General features: G+C 42.7%; 1 protein-coding gene across 2 annotated transcripts in view; it reads left to right on the top strand.

Moving 5' to 3' along the window:
• camkmt (calmodulin-lysine N-methyltransferase) overlaps positions 1–16,989 on the top strand; it is a 152,827-nt gene that overhangs the window by 112,893 nt on the left and 22,945 nt on the right. The window contains exon 12 of one of the 2 annotated variants that reach the window (XR_009120353.1): positions 11,195–11,837. The exons of the other annotated variant lie outside the window; for it this stretch is intronic. The gene's annotated coding sequence lies outside the window, so the exon portion shown is untranslated. Of the gene's footprint in view, positions 1–11,194; positions 11,838–16,989 lie in introns of those variants that run through there. 2 annotated transcript variants of the gene reach the window in all.

Below are 16,989 nucleotides of genomic sequence, written 5' to 3'. Positions count from 1 at the left end.
GCACCCTGGACTGGTGGCCAGCCAATCACAGGGCACATATAGACAAACAACCATTCACACTCACATTCATACCTATGGACAATTTGGAGTCGCCAATTAACCCAAGTTGAAATATTAAAGAAGTTGCCATAAAGTTGTAATATAATGATAAACCAACTAAATCTAGAATTACAGTAGCTTTGGGAATGTTAAATATGAAAGAAATATAATGGGAACAGAGTCCAAATATTAGAAGAAGAACATGTAGTATGAAGATTCATTCATTAATTTTCTACCCCTTTGCCTCACAAGGATCACAGGGGTGCTGCAGCCTATCCCAGCTGTCTTTGGGCGAGAGCCAATCACAGGGCACATATAGACAAACAACCATTCACACTCACATTCATACCTATGGACAATTTGGAGTCGCCAATTAACCTAGCATGTTTTTGGAATGTGGGAGGAAACCGGAGTACCAGGAGAAAACCCACGAATGCACAGGGAGAAACTCCACACAGAGATGACCGAGGGTGGAATTGAACCCGGGTCTCCTAGCTGTGAAGTCTGCGCGCTTACCATTAGCATGGTTGTAGGCCCCCCTGGTGAACTGTAAGGGTCTAATACCCAAAGTCTGTTGACCCCCTTGGCATGGCATGGCATCCCATCACATTCCAAGGAACAGAAGAATCTTCCTTGACAAGATTAACTTGAAAGTGAGAGGCTTTCAATGTTAGTACAGGCCTGCCAACATGTACACATTTGTTGTACTCAACACAATTTTACTCCTGTATGCTATCCATTTTGTTGCATTTTCCTGGTTTCACTTTCAAGTTCAGTCTATTATCATATATTCTTTAGTGTTTCATATTGAAGGGGTGTAAAAACATTTCAGTCCCTTGCGGGGGCATGACGGGAACTTGAGAACCAGTGCTTTGGAGGCCCCTTTTACGCTCTTTCCCGGCTATTTACTGTATTTGCTGTGATGCACCAATGTTTTGGTATCGTTGTGTGCAAAGACTCCCCCTTTTCTGTTGCATGAGAGCCACACCAATGTTGACTCTAGGGATTTTCTACCCCCAGAGGATGTGTCAGAGTGGTAACAGAGGCGGGACACCCGACACTGATGTCTCTTATTTTCTCCAGGTAAATAAATTCCTGGTGGAAGAGGTCGCTGGTGAATGCGGTACCGCAATAGAAACAACAGCTGCCATTTTTTTTTTTTTTTTTTTTTGCTGGATAGTGCCCCTGTAAGCATGCCCATACGAAGTCGTTTTTCTTCCACATTAGCATACATGCCCCGCCTCCCGACAGGCAGCGCGGCGCTCTCCTGACAGGCTTAATGAACTTGCCGTTTAAGTGGTCAAATTATGCACTTATCCCTTTGTATGCGCTGCTATCCTGTCTGTGCACAGGTGATGGAATGGAAACTTTGCCCATTCATTTTAGCAGATTCATTCTGGCGCCCCCCCCTCAACCCACCCCCTTCGCCTGCCATGACATTAGCAGAGAGTGCCAGCATTCACGGAAGGGAAAAGGCAGCGCTCCGAGGCCCTTTTGTGGAGAGAAATCACGTCGGAAAATAGAGCAGGGAGAGAGGGAGCGTGAGGCTGTCACGGACCTCAATGGCGGCATTATGTAAATGGCTGACAACCCCTGATGTAAAGCTGAATAGAGACACATTAATGTCTTGTGTATATTTAAAAAGCCTGGAGCCCAACTCCTCCAGGATGGCAAGCGGCAGATCCCGTAATCATGTTGACGAAGTAATGGCAGAGAATTAGTTGTACATTAAAAGTGTATTATTCGCCATGCTGGCACATGAAATTACTCTCAAATAGTGCGGCGACTGAGGGGGAGTGGCGACGACCACCACGCCAATGCGAGTGCATGAGTGTGTGTGTGTGTGTGTATGAATTCTCCCGCGCCAACTCAGGCAGGCGCTGGCAGGTGATTGACATCTTTATACTTTGCAGAATCAAAGCAGTGTGAGTGTGTGTGGATGTGCGCACAGCGGGACCTGAAAGGTTCTAATGAGGTTATAGAGGGCTGGGTGTCACATGTATGCTCATTTGCATACACACGTACAGGAGGTGACAAGTTAAAGGTCTCAGTCTGGGAAAGCTACGCTAGTTCCATTACAATGCAGTGGAACCTTTCGGGTCGAGGTGCATCATTTGCACAATGGATATTAAATCTTAACTGATGAGTTACATTTTAACACGCCTGTAATGCTAGGAATCCAATGGGTCGATGCCAGTTGGTGCCAGTTCGCGCCAATGCAATTTGCTGTGGCGCCTAGTGTCACCAATAAGGTGCCGAGTGGCGTGCAGTGGCTCAAACTGCCCATAACGGCAGCAAATTTAAAAATGCAAAGTTTTAGTTGTGCCACTTGCATCAAGCAATCAGCGCAAAGTGTCCACTAAGTGGAACCAAATCTCGCAAACAATCCGCCTATTGGAATCCACTGGAATGTAATGGCGCGAGCCAAGTTGCGCCAATGATTCTAGGAGTCCACTGGGTCGGCGCTAGTTGGTGCCAGTTCGCCCCAAAGATTATGTGATTGCCGCGTAGTGGCTTGCTGTGGCAACATGCCGAGCGAACAGTACTACACCAATACTCGCCAATCACATAATCTTCGGCACCAACTGGCACCAACTGGCACCAACTGGTGCCGGCCCAGATTTCCCGCACTCAGTAAACGCAGACCTATGAATCCAGAAGTCCTCGGGAGCACTTGGGAGTGTAACCAATCACAGCAAAGTGGGCGTGCCTGAAGGAGGGTCGTAAGTGGAATGAACCAAACTGAACCTTTTGGGTCAGAAACGGAAAATCCATGGAAATGCTTTAGAAAGAGGTGCAGATTCTGGACGATCTAGAAAGTTTTCAAGTCGATACAGTGCCAAAATTGAGCATAGAGATTGAGTAGAATAGCAGAATGCATAATACTGTAATGTATATAAAAGAAGTGTATGGACATATTTTTTTTTTAGTTATTTGTAGGTGTCCCCGCCCACTCACCCGAAGACAGCTGGGATAGGCTCCAGCACCCCCATGACCCTCGTAAGGATAAGCGTTAGAAAATGAATGAATTTGTAGTCATTTGTTGGGTTTCTTAAAAACGCCTTATGTGATGAAGCCAAGCACATATTACCATAATGCATGTAAAAGAGGAGCAAGCCGAAAACCACCCGTATTACGATACTGAATGATACTGTGTATCAGGTATTCATATTGTTCATTGAAGTTACACTTATAAAATCGCCCTTTTCTAATAAAAAAGAGCTTTGACACGTTACCATAATGCTGGTAAAAGAGGGGCAAGCACATTACTTTATATCATTTGCATTTACTGCACAAGTAGCCGCCTGTGTGTGCGTGTCATGTGCAGGTAGTGTCAGTTATGGGCTATCAGCCGTGTGTGAGTGGCAGCCTTTATAATGTGCTGTCATATTTGTCACACGGCCTCATGTGTGTGGCTGACGCCCCCCCACCCTCGTGTGTGTGTGTGTGATGCTGAGCTGCTAAATTCCTCTGTATTTGTCACTTTATTTTTTTTTGCAGTCAGCGCGCACGTCACAGGCAGAGGTTTGAGTTTTTTTGATGTCAGCCAAATAGAGTGAAGTTAAAATAAACATCTAAGCGATGGCGCCTGAGCCCGCCTCCCTCCCTTTCTTCCTTTCTGTCCTCCATCATCGAGGCGATAGAAATGTAATTCAGATGTCAAAGCGTCCCACTCCCCCCGTCTCTCTGTCTTCCTCTGTCCTTTCTGCCCCCCCCCCCATCACAGAGTCTGTCGTTCCCATTGTTCGTCGCCGCTGCTCCTTTATCGAGCGCGACATCGCCGAGAGCGTAAAGAAAGAGGAGAAAAGATGACATGCTTTCTCAGCCCGTTGCGGCGAGAGTGGCTTGTCACGGCGCCGATGTACGACTGACAGCTTCTACTGTAGCGGGAACACCCCTGCGCTATAATGGCTGCCACCCAGCTGTCAATCAAGGGCTGTCTGATGTGACACCGACCTGTCTTCTCCTTCCTGGACGGCCTTTTGTCAGTTTTGGATTAACACGGGGAGCGAGCGGTGTGTGTGTGTGTGTACTTTATGCATATACGGAGAGTATTGGGATTACACCTTGGAGGTCAGGGGTCACTGTCATCTTTAGTCAAGGTCATCCCAAAGATTTTTTAGAGGCCTTTCTGTGGTCATTCATTCATTCATTCATTTTCTACCGCTTTTCCTCCCGAGGGTCGCAGGGGTGCTGGAGCCTATCCCAGCTGTCTTCGGCCGAGAGGCGGGGTACACCCACGCATGCACGGGGAGAACATGCAAACTCCACACAGAGATGGCCGAGGGTGGAATTGAACTCGGGTCTCCTCGCAAGCCACTTGCCCACCGTGCCACCCGCCTTTATGTGGTCTGAAATGTAAATTTCACATGGCTGGAAATGACATTTTTGGCGCCCCCTATGGGTTGCACTGAAAATGCTTTGAAACATATGTTAGCATGAATTTAATACAAGTTTTATATCATTAGACGAAAAGTTAGTTGTAGATGCTTGATACAGATGTGCTCTTCCGTCCCCTAACGGGATGTACCAAATTTGGTGGGGGTTCGGTGAAATATCCTGAAGTTACAGTGATTGTTTGTTGAGCCGTCACAGGCATTAATACGTCAAAATTCATTTTTTTACATGTTTTATTCATGGGGATAAATTTGCATTACCGTATTTTCCGGACTATAAGTCACACTTTTTTTTATAGGTTGACTGTTCCTGCAACTTATACTCCAGAGCGACTTATAAATGAAAAAACTGTTTATGTTACATAAACACTGGGCATCTTTTCTGTTCATATTTATTTTTTGTGTAGCTGAATAATCATTGTGTTAGCATATTTTACACCTATTCAGCCTGTTCTTTTATTAATGTTAGAACTTGCCTTCCAAGATGACGTAATGTCTGTTTTGGTCAAGTAGTTTGGAAAATAAATTACCTGCAAAAATTGCGACTTATGTATTTTTTTGTACCTAATTATGCATTTTTGGCCTTGTGCGACTTATACTCTGGAGCGATTTATAATCTAGAAAATACGGTAATTTCGGTCAAATTATGGGGAGAAAATTGATAATTGAATCAAAATCGAAAATTAAATAGTTAATTGATGCATCGAAAAAAAAATTCTAGATTAATCCATGACAAAAAATAATGGTTTAACCCATCCCCAGTGCACGCCGTCTCTTCCCCATCCAGCAGTTTTAATTTGCTATCAAAATTTCCACTTAATTGCTATGACATTTCAGCGTGTCTTCCATCCAGCCCGCCCCCTGCTGTATATGACATATGCAACAATAAGATGCACCACCATGTGGCCCCCACCCCTCCAACGCACCATCCTACACCAGTCAGAAATGATGCACTAAATGCACTCACATGATTACTCTGCAAATGGATATTTAATGACTGCCAACATCAACGTCGCCTTCACTGTTTCAGCTAAAGAACATGTTTAATTACATCACATCATGCACTTGTTTGTCTATCTTCAGATATAAGACAAATATCATGTGTTGGCACCCTGTGGATGAAACTTTATTACAGTAGTACAACTTTTTTTTTTCCGACACTACAAATGTAACTAAAACATAAAAAAATGATCACAAAGAGAATATGTAATTATATGGACTCATTGGCCACAACATTAGGTACACCTGCGTCAAAGATGTGCATTATGGTAATGGTAATGGTAATGGTTTAATTTCATTTGAACATGCATCAGATTACAATTGAATGCATCACATAATCAGTTCACAGTTCCACATGTCCAAAAGGAGTAGGAAGAAGCAAAGCTTATTAAATCCTACCCCTCCATCTGGTACTTTTACAATCAGTAACTGTTACATTTGTTCACTTCCTGCTTTCCTAATATGATTTATTTTTTTTTAATTTATTGTATTATTTTATAATTTTTCAAATTTTTAAAATATTTTTTTCAAATTTTTAAAATATTTTTTTTAAATTAAAAAAAAATCTAATTTTTAAAATAAAAAAAAATTCTATAATTTTTATATTTTTTTATTTTTTGTCACGTACCAAAGTACGAGGTGATATGACCATCCAATGACATAATGGGTACCATAGTAAGTGTCAATATAGTGATATTAAGATATGCCTTTATTCGTCCCTCAGTGGGGAAATTTGTAATATATATATATATATATATATATATGTAATATATATATTAATAATAATATTATTAGTAATAATATATATATTGTATATATATTTATAATATATATGTATATATATTTGTAATATATATAGCACATCATGACTGGTTCAAGACTCTTCATCCTTGTATTTAGCAAACATCAACTGCTTGTATTGTTTCTTGAATTGGCTCATCGTTGTGCATTGTTTGATTTCCTTACTCAATCCATTCCATAGTTTGATTCCACATACTGAAATGCTATGGCTTTAACATAGCATAGCATAGCTTTTTAACATAGTCCTAGCATATAAGTGTTTCAAATGTAGTTCTTCCCTGAGATCATATTTCTCTCTTGTAGAGAAGTATTGGATGACATTTTTAAGTAATTGGTTATTTTTAGCCTTATGCATTATTTTAGGTCTTTGAAGAGTAACTATATCAGTATTTGGGATTTTAGAAATCAGGACTTAGTATGTTCTCTGTAGGCGGCATTATGAATTATCCTTACTGACCTTTTTTGCAGAACATTTAGTGATTATATTATCTTTGTAAAGGCAATAAATACTGTAGTAGTACACAGGCAGGTAAAAAGATTACAATACAACAGCTCTACCAAATATTAAATATTGTTTTTATTGTTTCCCAGCATATCAGCATTTTTTTTCTTCCCATTCACCTCATCCTTTCTCCTTCTTAGCAACAATACAATAGCCATCCGAGGGAGGCCTTTGGGGCACAAAAGCACAACGGAAATGAGGGATAACTTGTGGGAAGTCTGGCCTCTCCTCCTCATTACCTCGTTCTGGCCCTTTTCTCGTCTTTTGTCTGGAACGAACTTGCAGGCCAGCTTCACTCCTCCGGCCTTTAACACCCTCCCTCCTTGCATCCTTCCATCCTACATCCGTCTGCCACCCTGCATGCATCCTCTGCTGGGTGGAGGAGGACTAATGGAGGTGAAGCTCTTAACTTCTCCAGACCCGCTGGCTCCTCGGGCACAGAAGGGGCTTTAAGACGTGTTGTGTGTTTGTGTGTTTGTGTGTTAAATGGGCGTCTTTTGTCTTCTTATGTGTTGAGATAAACAAAAAGGGAAGAAGCCAAATGATTTGTCTTTGCCGACCCCCACCCTCCTTCCCTGACATGGCTCTAGGGTCTTGCTGAATAGGCTAAGATGGCCTGGGGGGGGAAAGAGAGACACACAAGTAGACTTGACACAATATGGGAGATGTTTGTCCAACAGGGGAGAACGACAGGGACCACCTGAGTGGGTCTATCAGGTCCCATCACTCCCCCCTTATCTCCTAGACTCAATAAATACTAAATAGTAATTTGTATTTATATTTTCTAGCTCTGCAAATGACAGTCAATGCAGGCAAGGTGGTCTCACCCACTGGTCTCACCCTGACGTCATTAAGGCCGTACCCCCACCAAGCCATTCGTACCATGATGGAGCATTCAGGCTATTGCTTGTTTGTTTATATACGCAATCACTTCCACACTACTTTATTACTGCAATTTCCATGACTTTGTGGATTATTTCCAGTCTTACTTTGAGTTAGGAGGGGGTCATTGATTTGGAATCGTACCAGCAGAGCAAATAAGGTGTGGTTTGTTTAGTTAAGTGTGAATGTGATCGTCTAAACCCTGGTGTGCCCCTAACACGACACCACTTTGGAGATGTGTGTACTCCGTTCAGTTCATTCATTCATTCATTTTCTACCGCTCAGCCTCACAAGGTGCGGGGTGCACCCTGTAATGGTGGCCAGCCAATCACAGGGCACATATAGACAAACAACCATTCACACTCACATTCATACCTATGGACAATTTGGAGTCGCCAATTAACCTAGCATGTTTTTGGAATGTGGGAGGAAACCAGAGAACATTCAAACTCTGGCATCTAACATTTTATGTGGAAACGTAACAACACTTAACACCACAGCAAATGGCATCACTATAATAAGCTCAATATTTGTTAACTGTATGCTAGTAATACAACTTTAAAGAAAAACTGCACTTTTCTTGCAATTTTGCCATTATCCGCAATTCTTTCCCGGAGAAATTCCACTCACGCATGGACGGGGAGAACATGCAAACTCCACACAGAGACGGCTGAGAGTGGAATTGAACTCAGTTCTCCTAGCTGTGAGGCCTGTGTGGTAACCACTCGGTCACCGTGCAGCCGGTTCAGTTCACTTAAGCTCCAATGCGAACTAGACCACACCACACAAACCAGTTTTAAAATGAAAGTGTTGTCTCACTACTTGTCTTTCTCTCTCTCTGTTACTGTCCAACTCTTTAAAAGTATGTTTTAGAAGCTTTTTGTGAAATCTAAGCCGGTATATATAGCAGACTATAAAATAACCTACATATTTAAACCGAAAAACGGCCTTTTGGTTTGGAATATTTGATTTAGGTGACATAATATGACAAGAAGGAGGGACTATGCTGCACTCAGGAGGAAGGAGGAAGTGCCGTTGCCTGTGTCGAGGTCACTTCCTGAATAATGTGCGTAAAAATATTTGGTGTTTTTATCCCATTGTGGTGAATATCGTTGCCTTTCTATGACTTAGTCACAGTGTGTGTTAGGTGTGGTTTGCATGGAGGGGAGGGTCGGTGGTGCTGGTGGGGTTCGGGGGGGGGGGCGCGTCCCATTAATCTTCCACATATGGTGGATGTGCAAATGACACATCCTTCACGGTAAACATTGACGGATAGAGTTTGCTTGTTTCTATTGGCGAGCTGGATGGCCACACTTGTGATAAGTACTTCGGAGAGAGGAGATGGTGTAAATGGGCCAGGAGAATACCACTAATAAAGCATAACCCCCCCCACCTCCCGGCTCCACACCTAACCAACCGCACCCACCCACCCTTTGCGGCTCCTCAAGCCAGACCTTTTGTCCACCTGCTATTCTGCGGCTGTACCCCCCCTTCTCTTTCCCAGCCCTCCTTTTCTTTCGCTTTTGGCAGAGCGGCCATGTGAAGAGGTTCATTACCGCCCTGGCTGGCCCCCACTCAGGTACGGGCGCGTCTGTTCCCACTATAGTCTGGCCCCGCTGGCTCCCTGGAAAAGGGAAACATGGCACACAAAGGTCCTGTTAGCACTTCCTATGAAATTAGCCGTTCTCTGCGGAGTTACGACGCTCCAATTACCCGACACTTGGGGATGCTGCGCCCCCCCCCCCCCACCCGTACACCGGTGCTTCAACATGTGTATATGAGAGTCTTTTAGCAGAAAGAACCAATGCTAGGTGGCTAATTAGCACTGAGGCCTCCTCCTCCTCCTCCTCCTTCTTCTTCTTCTTCTTCTGTGAGTGCATTTTATTTACTATTCTTTCTGCTTTCTTTGGGACGCCTGCCTCCACATACTGTACAACTCACAAGAGGCTCGTCCGTGGCTCAAAGATGCCTCGGAGGGGACCCCCAAAGGAGGGCCCTTCAATGCGTGAAGATGCAACTTGGAGATGGCGAGCCCCATGGATGAATACCGGTGTCGCCTCTTCCTGGTGCAGGCGCCCAGCTCCTTCATTGGGGCTTTTTTTTTTTTTTTTAAACTCTGGATGACCCACCAGACCCCTGAAACCCCCCTCGTGAATAGTAGAGTGGGGGTTCTCAACTGTTATCATCCTGAGATCCCACATTTGTGTTGTGACCCACGTCAAACTAAGATAAATTAATCCATCCATTCATTTTCTATACTGCGTATCCTAACTAGGGAATGCTGGAGCCTATCCCAGCTTTCTTTGGGCAAGAGGCGGGGTACACACCGGACTAGTCGAGCAAAATTAATATATATTTTTTTACAAAGTTGTCAAAAACACTTAAATACACATCATTGGAACAATAATATTATTTAGTAATGGTGGGCTTACACAGCATAGAAAACCTCAATAGCCACGTTTACATGGACCCAAATATTCCAATTCCATTCGGGTTATTTGCTCAAACGGAAAGAATTTAACCTCATTCCGAAAGAAAAGTGCCAATCCGAATGAATATATAATCAGATTCCCAGGGGTGGAATATTCCTTTCCCCAATCCGATTGAGGTATCTTGTACCCGCTCAAACGGAAAGTTGTCAGGGTGCGTTCTTCTTTGTGGTGTTTTTCTTCTTCTGTTGTTTATTGGCGGTTGGCAAGCAGCTTTCGGTGTGCATTAGCGCCATCTGTGGAACAAAATCTAAACCCTTTCTATACGCCATTCACAAGTCCAGTTTTATTAAAAAAAAGAAAATATATAACTACAGTAAACCTCGGATATATCGGATTCAATTGTTCCCACTGGTTTTGTCCGATATAAGCGAAATCCGTTATATGCGTATACCGGAAAATGTCCGTTTTACGCATATATCGGATTTATATCCGGTATATGCGATGAATTTTTATTGGAAATGCATTACAGAAAAATTGGTTCTTTTTTATCTGTCTTTCCGATATATCCGAGTCCGATATATCCGATATATACTGTATATATGTGCCAAGCTTAATTATATATTAGCAATATATTATAATATAATATATTAGCAATATTATATATATTAGCAAGATTGAACTTTATCTTTTCCTGTTCCCGGGTGCGTTCTTTCAACGAATGCTGAGATATGACGTAAAACACAGCTCGAGACATTCTTCGATTTAAAAAAATGGAGGTGAGCAATCGTCACTGGACTGCTGCAGAAAGTTTGTTTTTGATTCAAACTAAATTTCAAGACTGGACGAACAAAAAACTGGCAATACGGAGTTATTCCAACAAGTGAAAGAAAAACTTGAGGAAGTCGGTATCACGTGATGTTGATGTTTACGCTTTACTGCGTATGCCTCATTCACTATTCTGGTTGATTATAGCGCCGCATGTAGACACGTGATTGGAATATTCCTTTCCATGTATACCATTGTTTTCGGAAAGGTCATTCGGAAAGAGAAAAACTCCTCATGTAAACGTGGTTATTGTCCTCCATTTTCCATCAGGTTAGACACCGACTTTGCAAGCTGACTTTATTTATTGTGTTTTTTAGTTAAAGTTGATGAGATGAAGTCACCGGAGCATACCAACAACAACGTGGGTGGTCTGAGAGTCGTTCATGAGAATGCAATCAGGAAAAAGGGACGGACAAGAGTGTTTTCTCGGTACAATAAGACAGGTGAGAAGAGGAGGAAGTGGAAGGTGTTAGAGTTTAAGGACGGATGCTTTGACTGACCACAGCCTACAACCTCTTAGGTTTCAGCTTCTCACTGTGTCGCCATTACCTAATGACTTCCTGTGTCGCTTTTCGCTTTTCCTGCTTCGGGAATGGACCAATACGGATATTATTGTGGATATTATTGTAAATATTGTGTTTATATCAGTCAGTATTTGATGGTGTTACCCTACAATGACTCATGTTAAGTCTTTATTAGTCCTTTGGTGGACAGTAGAAGCACACAAGAATATACCCAAATATTCAGGACATTTACATGGGATCAATTCCCAATTAAAACATACAGTAAACCTCGGATATATCGGACTCGGATATATCGGAAATTCGCTCACAACGGACAGATAAAAAAGAACCGATTTTTCTGTAATGCATTTCCAATAAAAATTCATTGCATATATCGGATTTTTTATAACGGATTTCGCCTATTTCGGACAAAATCTCCAGTCCCGTTCCAATGCATTTCCATAAAATTTCCCTCGCATATATCGGATGGTTGCATCGTGGCGCTCCGATTCGCCGAATCGTGACAGGCCGCTATACGACGTCATTTGCAGCGTTTGCAGCGTTGCCTGCGCGTCCAGGTACATTGGAAACATAGTCAAGGAAGTGCCTTTTTATAATGGATAAAATCCGATTTACACATATACCGGATATAAATCCGATATATGCGTAAAACTGACATTTTCCGGTATACGCATATAACGGATTTCGCTTATATCGGACAAAACCAGTGGGAACAATTGAATCCGATATATCCGAGGTTTACTGTATTTAATACTGACTATAAGATGTTTCCATGCTCAATGAGGAAGCTGTTTCCTCACGTAGTATGAAGAAGGTATCTCCAATCACAAAGAAAGTAGTGTAGTGTCATACCACCCATCATCATTTCATCTCCCTGCTCAATCAATCATCATGTGCTCGATGCGCTAACCAGATTACTCAACACTTCCCCATGCAAGCGCCACACGTTAGGAGTACAGTATTATGACCTCGACATTATCTCTAATGGCAGAGATTTATCCCATCTTGGTTCCTATCATATCACTAGATGGGATTACAGATCCCCGAGTGTGACTGCCTGAATTAAAGAGCACCGTGCGCCGTGCACCAGATAACGGCAATCCTTGTGGGCGCAACCTTTTGAACCACCGATGTTACTCCGCCCATCTGCCGCGTTTGCCCACAGGACTTTGACTCATAAATAAATGATCAGATTTGCAGCTAGAACTTAGACCTCAGGGGATAGCGTCAACTCTATTCGGTTCTTTGGAGGAAAAGGTTGGGGGTTTCAAGTGGTTAGCATGAAGGCCACACAGTCAAGGGATCCGGAAGACCTAGGTTTGAATCTCCACTTGGGAATCTGTGCATGGGTTTCCTCCCACATTCCAAAAACATGCTAGGTTAATTTGCGACTCCAAATTGTCCATAGGTATGAATGTGAGTGTGAATGGTTGTTTGTCAATATGTGCCCTGTGATTGGCTGACCACCAGTCCAGGGTGTACCCCCGCCTATTGCCCAAAACACAGCTGGGATAGGCTCCAGCATACCCCCTGCCACCGTAATGAGGATAAGTGGCATAGAAAAAGGATGGATGGATATTAATCAGGAGTAGACCATAGGTGAGTTTTAGGAAAATATCAGTTCCTGACTAAAAACGTGAAATCTGATATGAAATTTATTTGTTGCATCAGATGTGTAGATATGTTGCTTGGATCTGGCGTTTGGGTTGTTCATTCATGGAGCCTATCCCAGCTGTCTTCGGGCGAGAGGCGGGGTACACCCTGGACTAGTGGCCAGCCAGCCAATCACAGGGCACATATAGACAAACAACCATTCACACTCACATTCATACCTATGGACAATTTGGAGTGGCCAATTAACCTAGCATGTTTTTGGAATGTGGGAGGAAACCGGAGTACCCGGAGAAAACCCACGCATGCACGGGGAGAACATGCAAACTCCACACAGAGATGGCCGAGGGTGGAATTGAAGCCTGGTCTCCTAGCTGTGAGGTCTGCGCGCTAACCACTCGACCACCATGCCGCGGCATGTGGAGTTTTTAAAATATATAAATATATCTTTGGTATTGAATGAATTAAGATGTGTAGCGAAGCCTTGGTGTCCTCCATAAAGGGGTGGGCTCATCTAGCTAGGGGTGGCCTCATGTCCGTGAGGAAGGAGTTCTATCCATCAGGATGGCCAGAAAGCCAGAAACTTCCAAATTGAGCATTTCCATTGTCTCTCCTTTCAAACATGGAGGACACAAATAATGGAGATGATAGATTTTTGTCATATTTTGTGCTCATAAATGAGCTCAAAGGACATGTTTTATTGTTAGGACGTCATTTGCCACATAGGGGACCTTTAAAATTGGAGTCGGTCACGCCCAATGGAGGATTCATTCATAAACAACATGAATATCGTACAAGCAAAAGTACAAATGAAGCCCCAAACACACATACAGTAATTAACTTCCTTGCAGTTTTAGGGCGTCGTCTATTTTACCTTCCCGGGCCAAAGCGAAGACGAGCATTGCAGCTCGGCAGCAGAAGCGATTAAGCAAGAGGGGATTATTGTGAATGAGGTCAGACTTGCTGCGAATTAAAAAACGGCATCTCCGCCAGAGGCCGAGTCGCCGGAGCGAACGGCGCCGTGGAAGAAGAGAAGGCGGAGGAGGAGGAGGAGGCTTATATTAAGGAGAGGTGCTCCAATCTCGCCTCCCTCTGAGAGTCCTCGCTGTTAAATATTGAAGCGAAAAAAACACAGAATCCATATGAAAGATTAAGGGTGCATGGAAATAATTAAGGATTATGGCGATGGAAAATGCATGCGGGGTGTAACCTAGGAGTTGATGATAGGAACAATGCAACATTAATGTAGCCTCATTAATAGCAATGTGCTGCTGTCTGGCTGCTGATACCAGATCAGCCCGTTCACATAAAATAAACAACACTAATGAGAGCATCCCGGCTAATAAGCAACAAGGCCTGATATAAATAACTGCGGTCACACACGTGCGGAGGAGGCTTCATTGCAATGCGGCTGAATGGCCGTATTGGACGGCGTCGCCGCTACGTCCAATAAGGAAGTATGCAATACCTTAAATCACATTACCGTGAACAGACTCCATTTTTTTTTCTCCCCCGTCAGTGAATTATAAAAGTGCAAAGAGACTCGTCTATCTTTTATGAGCGTGGCCCATTTTTAAGACCAAGCGCGGTCCTCTCTGTGTGCGGCGGGACATTGATATTTGAACAGTGTTTTAATTATTGTGATGAGGTTTTCCCACTTGGCTGCGTCCCTACAATGTCAGCTCTTCACCCCACCAAGCCATGAATGAAATACAAATGAAAGCCATCCGCCTGTATGAGGTATCAATAATTGGCAGCACACTGAGGGGGAGAAAAAAAATGGAGCCACCGAAGAATTTGGGAGATTTGACCTCTTAGGAGAGGCGAGGATTAGGGGCCATGCGTTATAATGGGAAAGTCATTGTGTCAGCGGATTATGCAACTATCTTTATTTGCCAGGACCCTTATATTGGGGGGCATGGGGGGGGGGGGGGGGGGGCTGAATGTGTCAAATGGGGACGTATGAGATTGTCTTTGTAAGGATGGAAATTGGAACTTTTAACAATGTATTTTTTTTCTGCTGATGTAACTGTTTCAAAAAAGTTGAATATCATCTTTTATTTATTAGAATATTTGACCACTGTAATAAAAATAAATACATATTGTATTTTATTATTATCTTTATCGCTAACTACTTTGAAAAAATGTGCAATCATTATCCTTATATTTATTATAATATTATAGTATTTTCATAGTTATTGTCTTCATTCCTGATTGGCTGGGGGAAATATTAGAATATTTGACCACTGTAATAGAAATACATATTGTATTTTTTTATTGTCTTTATCGCTAACTACTGTGAAAAAAATTGCAATCATTATCCTTATATTTATTATAATATTATATTATTTTCATGGTTATTGTCTTTATTTCCTGATTGGCTGGGGGAAATATTAGAATATTTGACCACTGTAATAAAAATACATATTGTATTTTATGATTATCTTTATCGCTAACTACTTTGAAAAAATGTGCAATAATTATCTTTACATTTATTATAATATTATAGTATTTTCATAGTTATTGTCTTCATTTCCTGATTGGCTGGGGGAAATATTATAATTTAAATTATAATTTTATTATAATTAAAAAAAAACAATAATTTTTGTTACTTTTTCAACCAAAACTGTTATAATTATTGATATATTTGTGATATATTTTTCTTGTATTTTTTCTCATTTGAATTTTAGTTATTATTATCTCTGTCAGGCTGCATTGTGTCTGAGTGGTTAGCGTTCAGGCCACAAAGGGGTACTAAATACTGCCAAAGAGTGAATATAATGTACTGTACATGTACTTTATACAATTCCCTACACATTTTTCCACATAATTTAGCTGACCTAACATAAAGAAATGACAGGTTAACACTTCTGCTTCCATTAGCGCACCTTCTACCCCCCCCACCACCCCCCATTTGCTGCTATTATGAATTCTAATACAGCCTCCTGTGATTGAAGGGAACCATTACAATAGGTCACGGGGCCGCCTGCCACTGATAATGGCGCCGGGTGGTGACACAGCTGTCAGCCTGGGTGACAGGAGGATATTGAACGCAGGTTAAAAGTTAACAAAATGATCAAAAAGCGTCCACAGATACAATAATAATAAGTATGCAAGAGAGCGACACGACTACCTGCAAGTGCAAGTGCAGGAAGAAGCTTCCAGTCTGGAGTGATGTCAGTGTTGGAGTCATTTAGCCGCTATAGATCCATACATACATTTATTTTAGTGGAAACTAAATGCAACTATGCAACACATGATGGCATTGGACTCTTATTTCCTGGCCTTGGTAAGAACCTTCTTTTAATTAGACATGGAAGCTGCTGGGAAAAGGTGTGAGGCCTCGCCTTCTCCGCTCACAACACTTTGGGGAAGACTCAGGCCACGTTGGAGAGCCTTCGAACCCCACTCAATCCACCGGGACAAATGTTGTTCTTCCCTGACCTTGGATAAGTGGTAGATGATGGGATCTCCTCTGGTTGTTTATTTTGTTTATGTAGCATAAAAGCCTCAGGTCCAATAATAATGCTAAACTGTTCACAAGGAGGGCTGCACGGCGGTCGAGTGGTCAGCACGCAGACCTCACAGCTAGGACACCCGAGTTCAATCTTACATGCATGTTCCCCCCATGTATGGTTTTCTCCGCGTACTCCGGTTTCATCCCACATTCCAAAAACATGCTAGGTTAATTAGCGACTCCAAATTGTCCATAGGTATGAATGTGACCCGTGTTCGATTCCACCCTCGGCCATCTCTGTGTGGAGTTTGCATGTTCTCCCCGTGCATGCGTGGGTTTCCTCCCACATTCCAAAAACATGCTAGGTTAATTGGCGACTCCAAATTGTCCATAGGTATGAATGTGAGTGTGAATGGTTGTTTGTCTATATGTGCCCTGTGATTGGCTGGCCACCAGTCCAGGGTGTATCCTCTCGCCTGAAGACAGCTGGGATAGGCTCCAGCACCCCCGCGACACTCAC

Source organism: Doryrhamphus excisus, chromosome 20, assembly GCF_030265055.1.
Source record: "Doryrhamphus excisus isolate RoL2022-K1 chromosome 20, RoL_Dexc_1.0, whole genome shotgun sequence".
Classification (NCBI taxonomy): domain Eukaryota; kingdom Metazoa; phylum Chordata; class Actinopteri; order Syngnathiformes; family Syngnathidae; genus Doryrhamphus; species Doryrhamphus excisus.
Note: the sequence above shows the minus strand (reverse complement) of the source record. Positions and strands in the feature narration are given on the sequence as shown.